Below are 13130 nucleotides of genomic sequence, written 5' to 3'. Positions count from 1 at the left end.
TGGTGCATGTTACTAGGAAGCAACCTACCCAAAACATTGTGGACCCATGCAGTGCAGACAGCAGCAGTCAGGAACTGATGCTTTAATAATCGGACAAAGCAGACGGCTTACTTTATGTTGACGGGAAAGAAACCAAATGTGTCACAAATGCAAATGTTTGGTGCTGTGTGCTATGCATACAAGCACAACAAAAAGAAACTTGACTCAAGAGGTGAGAAGGGAGTTTTCATTGGATATGACAAAAATAGTCCAGCTTATTTTGTATATTATCCAAATAGTGAAAGAGTACTAAAAACACAGACTGCTAAAATTTGTGACAAACCCATCTCCAGAGCAACAAACCCAGACAGAGATGAGCTCAGATCAGGATGATGATGATGATGATGATGATGATGATGATGATGATGATGATCTTCATCTAGCGGCCATAAAATGTAACGAAGCGGAGGGAGAAAGCCATCCGGTGTTCCCCGAGTAGCGGCGACGAACGAGTTTAGAGCCGTGGAGAAGGTTTGCTTCCCCCCCACCCTCTCTTTCTAACTTCTTCTTCTTCTTCTTCTTCTTCTTCTTCTTCTTCTTCTTCTTCTTCTTCTTCTTCTTCTTCTTCTTCTTCTTCTTCTACAGTTTCTAGTCCATACATCATCGCTGGTCTCACCACTGTCTTGTACACCTTTGTACACCGTGGAAATGGGCAGCCCCGTATCTGACCGTGTGACACAGCCAAGCAGTGCAGACAATGTGAGACGATCAACTAGAACCAAAAAGAAGCCCAGTTACTTTAATGGTTATGTGACTAGTGCTATTGACGATGACCAAGTGTTCACTAACATTGACTACTGTTATAGACTGGCGTGTGGTGTCCCACAGACATTTAAAGAGGCAAGGAGTTCCCTCAATGCTGACAAGTGGATGAAATCTATGGACGACGAGATGGAGTCATTGAGAGAGAACAACACTTTTACCCTAACACAGCTACCCCAAGGCAAGTGTGCAGTGGGGGTGGGGGGGTGGGTGTATGCGCTAAAAAGAAATGAAGTTTGCACAAACAAATATAAAGCTCGTTATTTTGCTAAGGGCTACAGTCAAAAGTATGGCACGGATTTTGAGGAAACATTTTCTCCAACAGCAAATATGACAAGTGTGAGGGTGTTTATGCAGAAATCAGTTCAGGAAAATTTGGCAGGTCGTCATTGGAATCTGATGCTCCATTCTTACTTGATTGACAACGACTTTATTCAGAATGAAGCAGATCATTGTGTTTATGTCAAAGAAAACCAAAATGACAAAGTCATCACCATAATATGGGTAGATGATTTAATCATAGCTGCGAGTGATGAGGAAGTAATGAAAGAGGTGAAAATCATGCTTACAGCTAGATTTAAAATGAAGGACTTGGGCAAAGTGATCAAAATCAACACCCAGAAAATACGTCAGTCAGAAGAGTGTGTTAAGATGTCACAAAGAAAATATGTGGAAAGGTAGCCCTACAGTATTGTCCAACACAAGAGATGCCGGCACATGTTATGACAAAGCCTGCATCGCAGTTTAAGTTGTTGAATTTTTCAAAGTTGTTGTTTAGGTCATGAGTATTTTATTTGGATGTAAATGGGCAAAGATACCAATAATATGAGAGCAAGTGGGGGCGTTGTTAACTGAGAAATATGCTCTCAATTATTTTCCGTTTTATTTCCAAGGGCCAGTCTCAACTTCCCAGTCAACAGGACCCCGCAGACCGGCCAAGGTGCACCTTCTTCGGACACGGATCCCCGTGACGTCGGCGTGAAGCTCCGGGAGCACCAGACATGCACTTATGAATAAGCGGAGGAGTCAACTCCATAAGTCCTCCACTCAGGGCCTCGGTGTCACTGAATCGAGCAATTTGGTTTTTAATGTTTAAAAATCGGCTTAACATTGAGGTGGAAAACACAGCGGTATCGTTAAAATACAGTAACAGGGTGATAACATCCATGTAAGAAGTGGAGGGGGATTTATTGCACTCACGGCCCCACTCGTTTATTCCTCTCATACACAGCGGCCAGATCACCTGCTGGAGCTCCAAGCGCTGTGCACAGTCGGATGCCGCCATCTAGCGGACATAAAATGTAACGAAGCGGAGGGAGAAAGCCATCCGGTGATCCCCAAGTAGCGGCGACGAACGAGTTTAGAGCCGTGGAGAAGATTTGCTTTGGGTAGATGATTTAATTATTGCAGCAGAGTGTTGCATGGTTTTCAGGGAGGAGTTGAGAAAGGGTCTGGGTGGTCAGGGAGAGCTTCCAGATGATTGGACAACAACAGCTAGTGTGATCAGGGAGACAGGTAGAAGAGTACTTGGTGTGTCATCTGGAAGGAAAGTAGATAAGGAGACTTGGTGGTGGAATGAGGAAGTGCAGGAGTGTATACAGAGAAAATGGTTAGCGAAGAAGAGGTGGGATACTGAGAGGACTGAAGAGAACAGACAGGAGTTCAGGGAGATGCGGCGAAAGGTAAAGATAGAGGTAGCAAAGGCAAAACAAAGGGCTTATGATGACTTGTATGCTCGGTTGGATAGTAAGGAGGCTGAAAATGATCTATACAAGTTGGCGAAACAGAGAGATAAAGATGGAAAGGATGTACAGCAGGTCCGGGTGATAAAGGACAGAGAGGGAAATATATTGACAGATGCTAGAAGAGTGACAGGAAGATGGAAAGAGTACTTTGAAGAGCTGATGAATGTGGAAAATGAAAGAGAGGCAAGGGTAGAAGAGGTGATTATTGTAGACCACAAAGTAGCAAAAATGAGTAAAAGTGAAGTGAGGAAGGCATTGAAGAGGATGAAGAGTGGAAAAGCAGTTGGTCCTGATGATATACCTGTGGAGGTGTGGAAGTGTCTAGGAGAGGCAGCGGTAGATTTTCTGACTAGATTATTCAACAGGATCTTAGAGAGTGAGAAGATGCCTGAAGAATGGAGACAAAGTGTGATGGTGCCTATTTTTAAGAATAAAGGGGATGTGCAGAATTGTGGCACCTACAGAGGGATAAAGTTGATGAGCCATACAATGAAGTTATGGGAAAGAGTAGTGGAAACTAGACTGAGAGCAGAAGTCAGCATTTGTGAACAGCAGTATGGCTTCATGCCTAGGAAGAGTACTACAGATGCAGTATTTGCGTTGAGAATGCTAATAGAAAAGTACAGAGAAGGCCAGAGGGAGCTGCATTGCGTTTTCGTAGACCTAGAAAAAGCATATGACAGGGTGCCAAGAGAGGAGCTCTGGTATTGTATGAGGAAGTCTGGAGTGGCAGAGAAGTATGTTAGACTGGTGCAGGACATGTATGCCAGCTGTGAGACACTGGTACGGTGTGCTGTAGGGGTAACCGAGAAGTTCAAGGTGGAGGTGGGACTCCATCAGGGATCAGCTCTGAGCCCCTTCTTGTTCGCAATGGTGATGGGTAGGCTGACAGATGAGGTTAGACAGGAATCCCCATGGACCATGATGTTTGCGGATGACATTGTGATCTGTAGTGAGAGCAGACAACAGGTAGAGGAAAATCAAGAGAGGTGGAGGTATGCTCTGGAAAGGAGAGGAATGAAAGTTAGTCGCAGCAAGACAGAATATATGTGTGTGAACGAGAGGAACTCGGGTGGAGCGGTGAGGCTACAGGGAGTGGAGATCAAGAAGCTGGAGGATTTCAGGTACTTAGGGTCAACAGTCCAGAGCAACGGAGAGTGCGTAAAAGAGGTGAAGAGACGGGTCCAAGCAGGTTGGAATGGCTGGAGAAAAGTGTCAGGGGTACTATGTGATAGAAGACTATCGGCCAGAATAAAAGGAAAGGTGTACAAGACAGTGGTGAGACCAGCGATGATGTATGGACTAGAAACTGTTCCAATGACCAAAAGACAGCAGACAGAACTAGAGGTTGCAGAGATGAAGATGTTGAGGTTCTCTTTGGGAGTGACCAGGATGGATAGGATTCCACCTCAATGTTAAGCCGATTTTTAAACATTAAAAACCAAATTGCTCGATTCAGTGACACCGAGGCCGTGAGTGGAGGACTTATGGAGTTGACTCCTCCGCTTATTCATATGTGCATGTCTGGTGCTCCCGGAGCTTCACGCCGACGTCACGGGGATCCGTGTCCGAAGAAGGTGCACCTTGGCCGGTCTGCGGGGTCCTGTTGACCGGAAGCTGAGACTGGCCCTTCGAAATAAAACGGAAAATAATTGAGAGCATATTTCTCAGTTGACAACGCCCCCACTTGCTCTCATATTATTGGTATCTTTGCCCATTTACATCAAAATAAAATACTCATGACCCAAACAACAAACAACAACTTTGAAAAATTCAACAACTTAAACTGCGATGCAGGCTTTGTCATAACATGTGCTGGCATCTCTTGTGTTGGACAATACTGTAGGGCTACCTTTCCACATATTTTCTTTGTGACATCTTAACACACTCTTCTGACTGATCAAAATCAATACCCAGAAAATATGTCACTTTGCCCAAGTCCTTCATTTTAAATCTAGCTGTAAGCATGATTTTCACCTCTTTCATTACTTCCTCATCACTCGCAGCTATGATTAAATCATCGACCCATATTATGATGATGACTTTGTCATTTTGGTTTTCTTTGACATAGACACAATGATCTGCTTCATTCTGAATAAAGTCGTTGTCAATCAAGTAAGAATGGAGCATCAGATTCCAATGACGACCTGCCAAATTTTCCTGAACTGATTTCTGCATAAACATCCTCACACTTGTCATATTTGCTGTTGGAGAAAATGTTTCCTCAAAATCCGTGCCATACTTTTGACTGTAGCCCTTAGCAAAATAACGAGCTTTATATTTGTTTGTGCCAACTTCATTTCTTTTTAGCGCATACACCCACCCCCCCACCCCCACTGCACACTTGCCTTGGGGTAGCTGTGTTAGGGTAAAAGTGTTGTTCTCTCTCAATGACTCTATCTCGTCGTCCATAGATTTCATCCACTTGTCAGCATTGAGGGAACTCCTTGCCTCTTTAAATGTCTGTGGGACACCACACGCCAGTCTATAACAGTAGTCAATGTTAGTGAACACTTGGTCATCGTCAATAGCACTAGTCACATAACCATTAAAGTAACTGGGCTTCTTTTTGGTTCTAGTTGATCGTCTCACGTTGTCTGCACTGCTTGGCTGTGTCACACGGTCAGATGTGGGGCTGCCCATTTCCAAGGTGTACAAAGGTGTACAAGACAGTGGTGAGATCAGCGATGATGTATGGACTAGAAACTGTAGAAGAAGAAGAAGAAGAAGAAGAAGAAGAAGAAGAAGAAGAAGAAGAAGAAGAAGAAGAAGAAGTTAGAAAGAGAGGGTGGGGGGGAAGCAAACCTTCTCCACGGCTCTAAACTCGTGTTATAGGCTGACAGATGAGGTTAGACAGGAATCCCAATGGACCATGATGTTTGCGGATGGCATTCTGATCTGTAGTGAGAGCAGACAACAGGTAGAGGAAAATCTAGAGAGGTGAGGAGTTCCCCTCATTCACACACATACATACCGTTTGTGTGTGAATGAGGGGAACTCGGGTGGAACGGTGAGGCTACAGGGAGTGCAGATCAAGAAGCTGGAGGATTTCAGGTACTTAGGGTCAACAGTCCAGAGCAACGGAGAGTGTGGAAAAGAGGTGAAGAGACGGGTCCAAGCAGGTTGGAATGGGTGGAGAAAAGTGTCAGGGGTACTATGTGATAGAAGACTATCGGCCAGAATAAAAGGAAAGGTGTACAAGACAGTGGTGAGACCAGCGATGATGTATGGACTAGAAAGTGTTCCAATGACCAAAAGACAGCAGACAGAACTAGAGGTTGCAGAGATGAAGATGTTGAGGTTCTCTTTGGGAGTGACCAGGATGGATAGGATCAGGAATGAGTCTATCAGAGGGACGGCACATGTTCGATGTTTTGGAGAGAAGGTCAGAGAAGCCAGACTGAGATGGTTCGGTCATGTACAGAGAAGAGATAGTGAATATATTGGTAGACAGATGCTGGAAATGGAGCTGCCAGGCAATAGGTCTCGAGGAAGACCAAAGAGAAGATTTATGGACGTAGTGAGAGAGGATATGAAGGTAGCTGGTGTGAGAGAGGAAGATACAGAGAATAGGGTTAGATGGAGAAGGTTGACTCGCTGTGGCGACCCCTGACGGGAAAAGCCGAAAGAAGAAGAAGAAGATTTCATTATTGCAGCAAGCAGCAATGATGCACTCAGCACATTTAAACAGAACATGAAATTCAAGTTCAACATGAAAGACCTGGGGAAACTGTCATATTTTTTGGGCATACAATTTGAACAAAAGGGGGATGAAATCAAAATGAACCAGACAAAGTACATCCTAAAAATGCTAGAGAGATTTGGAATGTCAGAATGTAAAGCAAGATCTACTCCAAGTGAGCAAAAATTAGAGGGCATCCCTGTAGCTGATGAAAATGAGCAAAGTGAACCTGTCGACCCCAAAGAATATCGTGAGATTGTAGGCAGTCTTATTTATGCCATGACTTGCACCAGACCTGATATCAGCTGGATAGTGAGCAAACTATCACAGAATCTGGCAATGCCAAAAGTAGAAAACTTAGTAGCTGCAAAACATGTTCTGAGGTATTTGAAGGGGACAGCTGATTATGAACTAAGTTTCAAGACAAATAAGGAGGATTTGAACCTGATAGCTTACAGTGATTCAGACTGGGCATCATCTGTAGAAGACAGACGTAGCACTACAGGCTACTGTTTCAGTTTAACAAAACAAGGCCCAGCCATTGCATGGAAGTCAAGGAAACAGCCCACAATGGCCCTGTCAACATGTGAGGCTGAATACATCGGCCGAGCCACCACCGCACAAGAAAACATGTACCTGTCTCAACTGTTAAACGGTATGGACAACAAAATGTACAGTTGCACAACAATCTACGGAGACAATCAGGGGGCCATCGCACTGAGTAAGAATCCTGTAAACAGACAAAGGTCAAAACACATTGATGTAAAATATCATTTCATTTTGAAGCACTCAGTGAGGGTAAAATAAATCTTATCTATTGTCCATCAGAGGACATGTTGGCAGACATCTTGACAAAACTCATGACAAAGGTAACAATAGAAAAATTCAAAAAGTGGTTCTTTGGAAATTCAAATGTCCAAAGATTTTTTTTTGGTGTTGAGATCAAGAGGGGGTGTTGAGATAGGTGATCTCATTAGTTTTATTTGAGTTTACATTCTAGTATACATATGTTGTATTTGTATCTACTCTCAGGAAATGTATGGCACTTTATGACAAGGTTTGGGACTTGTTTTAGTTTTTCGCGACTGTTCAGCTAACTTGACGTTAACTTCTACGTCAGTGTTTTTTTTTTGGTATAGCGGTGCTGGCGGGAATTTTTCCCTCACTCTGTACTGTACATGTCCCATGGCTAACCGATGTTGATTCCCCGAGCTGTGAAGAAGAAAATAAAAGACGATTCAAACAGGGCAAACTTGTGAATTCCTTCCGAAACATGGAAAACGAAGAAGCTGCAAACTTAAACGCAACAGTTTGGTTGTGGATGCGTTTCGGCTAATGCTATTAGCACAGCTATGATGAGTTAAGGTGTGTTTGTGTGTGTGTGTGTGCGTGTGTGTGAGTGTGAATTTGTTTAGGTGGGGGGGGGTCGCGGACAGGGAGTACCGGGGCCTCGAGCGGATGAGCTGAGGAGCGGAGGAGGGATGAAGCCCAGCCCGTGATTCGCTTATGTCCAGCGGTTCGGGAATTCCAGGGCCCAAAGCGGAGGAGCGATGGAGCTGAGAAGCGGAGGAGCGGAGGTAATGTTTCTCCTCTCAGAGGCGGGGAAGTTTGGGGGCAGAAGAACCCCTTAGACTGGCTAATGTGCGCATACTCCGGACAAAGATCCCCCGGATGTATGTCCGGTGTGTGTGTTTGTGTGTGCGTTTGTGTATATGTGTGTGACAGTTTGTTTAGGTGGGGGGGGAGGCAGACAGGGGGAAGCTGGGCCTGGAGCGGATGAGCTTTGGAGCGGATGGAGGGCAGAAGCACGTCCCATAATTCTCCTGAGTCCGGCGGATCGGGAGTACCAGGGCCCATAGCGGAGGAGCGGTGGAGCGGAGAAGCGAACCATTGGGCACACACATGTGAATGAGTGGATGAGCTAATGTTTGTTTGGTTGTGGATGCGTTTCGGCTAATGCTATTAGCACAGCTATGATGACGTAATGTGTGTATGTGTGTCAGTGTGTGTGTGTGTATATGAGTGTCTTTGTGTATGTGTGTGATAGTTTGTTTTGGTGTGTGTGTGGGGGGGGGGGTGTCGTGGACACGGTATCCAGGGCACACACATGTGAATGAGTGGATGAGCTAATGTTTGTTTGGTTGTTGATGCGTTTCGGCTAAAGCTATTAGCACAGCTACGAAGACTTAAGGTGTGTGTATGTGTGTATGTGTGTCTGTGTGTGTGTGAGTGTCTTTGTGTGTGTGTGTGTGTGTGTGAGAGGCTCTTTTGGTGGGGGGGGGGGGGTCGCGGACAGGGAATACCATTGGGCACACACATGTGAATGAATGGATGAGCTAATGTTTGTTTGGTTGTGGATGCGTTTCGGTTAATGCTATTAGCACAGCTATGATGAGTTAAGTTGTGTGTGTATGTGTGTGTTTGTGTGTTTTTGTGTGTGTGTGAGTGATTTTGTGTGAGAGTTTGTTTAGGTGGGGGGGGGAGTACCAGGGCCCATAGCGGAGGAGCGGTAAAGCTGAGAAGCGGAGGAGCAGAGGAGCGGCGGAGCAGAGGTAATGTTTCTTCTCTCAGAGGCGGGGAAGCTTGTGGGCAGAAGAACCCCTTAGACGGGCTAATGTGAGTATTCTCCGGACATAGATCCCCCGGTCGTATGATTGGAGCTGCCGGACCATTGGGCACACACATGTGAATGAGTGGATGAGCTAATGTTTGTTTGGTTGTGGATGCGTTTCGGCTAATGCTATTAGCACAGCTAAGATGAGTTAAGGTGTGTGTGTGTGTGTGTGTGTGTGTGTGTGTGTGTGTGTGTGTGTGTGTGTGTGTGTGTGTGTGTGTGTGTGTGTGTGTGTGTGTGTGTGTGTGTGTGTGTGTGTGAGTTTGTTTAGGTGGGGGGGGGGGTCGCGGACAGGGAGTACCAGGGCCTCGAGCGGATGAGCTGAGAAGCGGAGGACGGAAGCTGCCCGGCCTTGATTCGCTTATGTCCAGCGGTTCGGGAATTCCAGGGCCTGAAGCGGAGAAGCGGAGGAGCAGAGGAGCGGAGGTAATGTTTCTTCTCTCAGAGGCGGGGAAGCTTGTGGGCAGAAGAACCCCTTAGACGGGCTAATGTGAGTATTCTCCGGACATAGATCCCCCGGTCGTATGATTGGAGCTGCCGGACCATTGGGCACACACATGTGAATGAGTGGATGAGCTAATGTTTGTTTGGTTGTGGATGCGTTTCGGCTAATGCTATTAGCACAGCTAAGATGAGTTAAGGTGTGTGTGTGTGTGTGTGTGTGTGTGTGAGTTTGTTTAGGTGGGGGGGGGTCGCGGACAGGGAGTACCAGGGCCTCGAGCGGATGAGCTGAGAAGCGGAGGAGGGCAGCTGCCCGGCCTTGATTCGCTTATGTCCAGCGGTTTGGGAATTCCAGGGCCTGAAGCGGAGAAGTGGTGGAGCTGAGAAGCGGAGGAGCGGAGTAGCGGAGGTATAGTTTATCCTCTCAGAGGCGGGGAAGCTTGGGGCTAGAAGAACCCCTTAGACGGGCTAATGTGAGCATTCTCCGGACATAGATCCCCCGAACGTATGATTGGAGCTCCCGGACCATTGGGCACACACATGTGAATGAGTGGATGAGCTAATGTTTGTTTGGGCTAATGTGAGCATTCTCCGGACATAGATCCCCCGAACGTATGATTGGAGCTCCCGGACCATTGGGCACACACATGTGAATGAGTGGATGAGCTAATGTTTGTTTGGTTGTGGATGCGTTTCGGCTAATGCTATTAGTGCAGCTATGATGAGTTAAGGTGTGTGTGTGTGTGTGTGTGTGTGTGTGTGTGTTTGTGTGTTTGTTTTTGTGTCTGTGTGAGTGTGTTCGTGTGTCTATGTGTGAGAGTTTGTTTAGGTGGGGGGGGGGTAAAAGGGCCCATCGCGGAGGAGCGTTGGAGCGGAGAAGCGGAGGAATGGAGGAGCGGAGGTAATGTTTCTCTTCTCAAAGGCAGAGGATGGGAAGTTTGGGGGCAGTAGGACGCCTTAGACCGGCCACTGTGAGCCTTCTCCAGATATAGATCCCCCGGACGTATGATTGGAGCTCCCGGACCATTGGGCACACACATGTGAATGAGTGGATGAGCTAATGTTTGTTTGGTAGTGGATGCGTTTCGGCTAATGCTATTAGCACAGCTATGATGAGTTAAGGTGTGTTTGTGTGTGTGTGTGTGTGTGTGTGTGTGTGTGTGTGTGTGTGTGTGTGTGTGTGAGTGTGTGTGTGTGCGTGTGTGTGTTTGTGTGTTTTTGTGTGTGTGTGAGTGTGTTTAGGTGGGGGGGGGGGGGTACCAGGGCCCATAGCGGAGGAGTGGTGGAGCTGAGAAGCGGAGGAGCGGAGTAGCGGAGGTATTGTTTCTCCTCTCAGAGGCGGGGAATCTTGGGAGCTATTAGCACAGCTATGATGACTTAAGGTGTGTGTGTGTGTGTGTGCGTGTTTATGTGTTTGTGTGTTCTTGTGTTCTTGTGTGTGTGTGTGTGTGGGTGTTTGTGTGTGCGTTTGTGTATATGTGTGTGAGAGTTTGTTTTGGTGTGTGGGGGAGGGGTTCCGCGGACAGGGAGTACCGGGGCCTGGAGCGGATGAGGTGAGGAGCGGAGGAGGGCAGAAGCCCGGACCGTGATTCGCTTATGTCCAGCGGTTCGGGAGTTCCAGGGCCCAAAGCGGAGGAGCGGAGGACAGCAAAAGCCCAGTAGTACCTTGTTCCGCAGCGGAGGAGCGGAGGAGCTGAGAAGCGGAGGAGATGTTTCTCTTCTCAGAGGCGGCGAGGGGGGGGGGAGCAGGACCCCTTACCCTTATCCCCCGGACGTTTGAGTGGAGCTCCCGGACCTCCGGGCACGCACATGCGAATGACTGGATGACAGGGAGTGCCAGGGCCTGGAGCGGATGAGCAGAGGAGAGGCGGAGAGCAGAAGCCCGGCCCGGTTCGGGATTTCCAGGGTCCAAAGCGGGGGAGCGAAGAAGCGAAGGAGGGGAGGAGAGCAGAAGAGCAGAAGACTGGCCCGGAATTCACCGAAGTCCCGCGGATCGGGAGTTCCAGGGCCCGGAGCGGAAGAGCGGAGGAGCGGAGGAGCGGAGGAGCGGAGGAGCGGAGCAAAGCGGAAGCCCGTCTTAACAAAAAGGAAATTACAGATGAGGCTATAATTTCCACAGAAATCTTTAAATTCTATAGCCACCTATACACTTCGACATTATCAAAAAGCGATTGTGACTCCTTTCCAACAAATATTCCTCAATATATCCCAAAAATAAACAACAACAAACAATATATGTTTGATTATATATGTTTATATATAAACAACAAAAAATATACAGTTTGATGTCTGAGATTCCTTGTGAGTCGCCAACTTAATTACATGTTGTATTCCCCTTGCAATCTTTTTTTCGTTTTAATTTTTTATTTGTCGATCTATTGATTTAATTATTTCCTTTTAATTTCTTTTTTTGTCTAGCATTGTAAATTTCTCACAAACCGTTAACACTATTAACTTCTGATTACATACAGAACGAATGTCCTTATGTCCTTTGCTTCCTCATGCCTGGTTGTTTCATTGACATTCAGTTCTACCTTGCCATGTTTATTTGCACATTTGTATATTTGTGTGTACGATTTATGTTCAATTAAAAAAAAAGAAAAAAGAATGAGAGGCTGAGAAAATCTCCATGTCTCTCTCTCTCCCCCCCTTAATGCCCCCCCTCCCCCCTCTTCCTCACGGCGGCCGACGCAATGTGATTCTCGCCGTTGTTGTGGAAGTAGGTCAATGGATTCTCCGCGTCGGTGCGAGCGATGCGTTTCAAGGCGTATTGCATGTGTGTATGGAGGGGGGGTTCTACAGGACACCGCAGGCCGGCAATGGTGCACCTTCTCCGGACATCGATCCCCGAAACGTCGGCGTGGAGCTCCCGGAGCAGCCGGCGTGTACATGTGAATGAATGGAGGAGCTAATGTGTGTGTGGGGTGGTGGTGGTGGTGGTGTGGGGGGGGGGGGGGCGTTTCGGCTAATGCTATCAGCACAGCTATGATTATCCCCAGAACGTTGAGAACGAGCTCCCGGAACTCCAGACATGCGTATATAAAAGAGTGGAATTAAGGTGTGTGTGAGTGTGTGTGTGTGTGTGTGTGTGTGTGTGTGTGTGTGTGTGTGTGTGTGTATGTGTGGGACAGAAATAATGTCGGGGACAGAAATTGTTATTAGCTTGCTGGCAGATGACACAACCTTAGTTTTGAAAAATGAACATCAAGTCCCAATAAGTGTTGAAAAAATTAAAACATTCTCCAAGGCTCCAGGATTGTCATTAAACTTAAAGAAATGCAAACTTCTTGCGCTGCATGACTCACCACTAAAGGAAATCAGCAATGTTCCTATCAAATCAGAAATAAAATACTTGAGCATTTTCCTATCTAAGGACCAAAAGTTAAATCAATCCAGGAACATTGAATCTAATCTGAATCAAAGTAAAGCAAAATTGAATATATGGCTCCAAAGAGATTTATCAATATTAGGCCGGATATATTTGACTAAAATGGAATGTTTATCCAGATGTATATACCCAGTGTATTCCAATGCTGCTCCAAATCAACTCATAAAATCTATTAACCAAATAAATTTCATCTTTATCTGGAGGAACAGACCACACCATCTAAAAAGATCACATATGGTGAAAGAAACAAGTGAGGGAGGGCTGAAAGTGATAGAGTTGGACTGCCTGAATGGGACATTGAAGGTGAACTGGTTGAAATCCTGGATCAAACATCATCATTTTTTCTGGTATTGTACTCCAAACTACTTATTCAACAAAGTCGGTGGCCTAAGTCTTCTACTTATCTCTGACTTGGATATCAACAAGATTCCTGTCCAATTTTCAGAGTTCCATAAACAA

This window comes from Fistularia commersonii, unplaced genomic scaffold (genome assembly GCF_037954325.1).
Source record: "Fistularia commersonii isolate RoL2024-O1a breed Wild unplaced genomic scaffold, RoL_Fcom_v1.0 HiC_scaffold_55, whole genome shotgun sequence".
Taxonomy (NCBI): domain Eukaryota; kingdom Metazoa; phylum Chordata; class Actinopteri; order Syngnathiformes; family Fistulariidae; genus Fistularia; species Fistularia commersonii.
Note: the sequence above shows the minus strand (reverse complement) of the source record.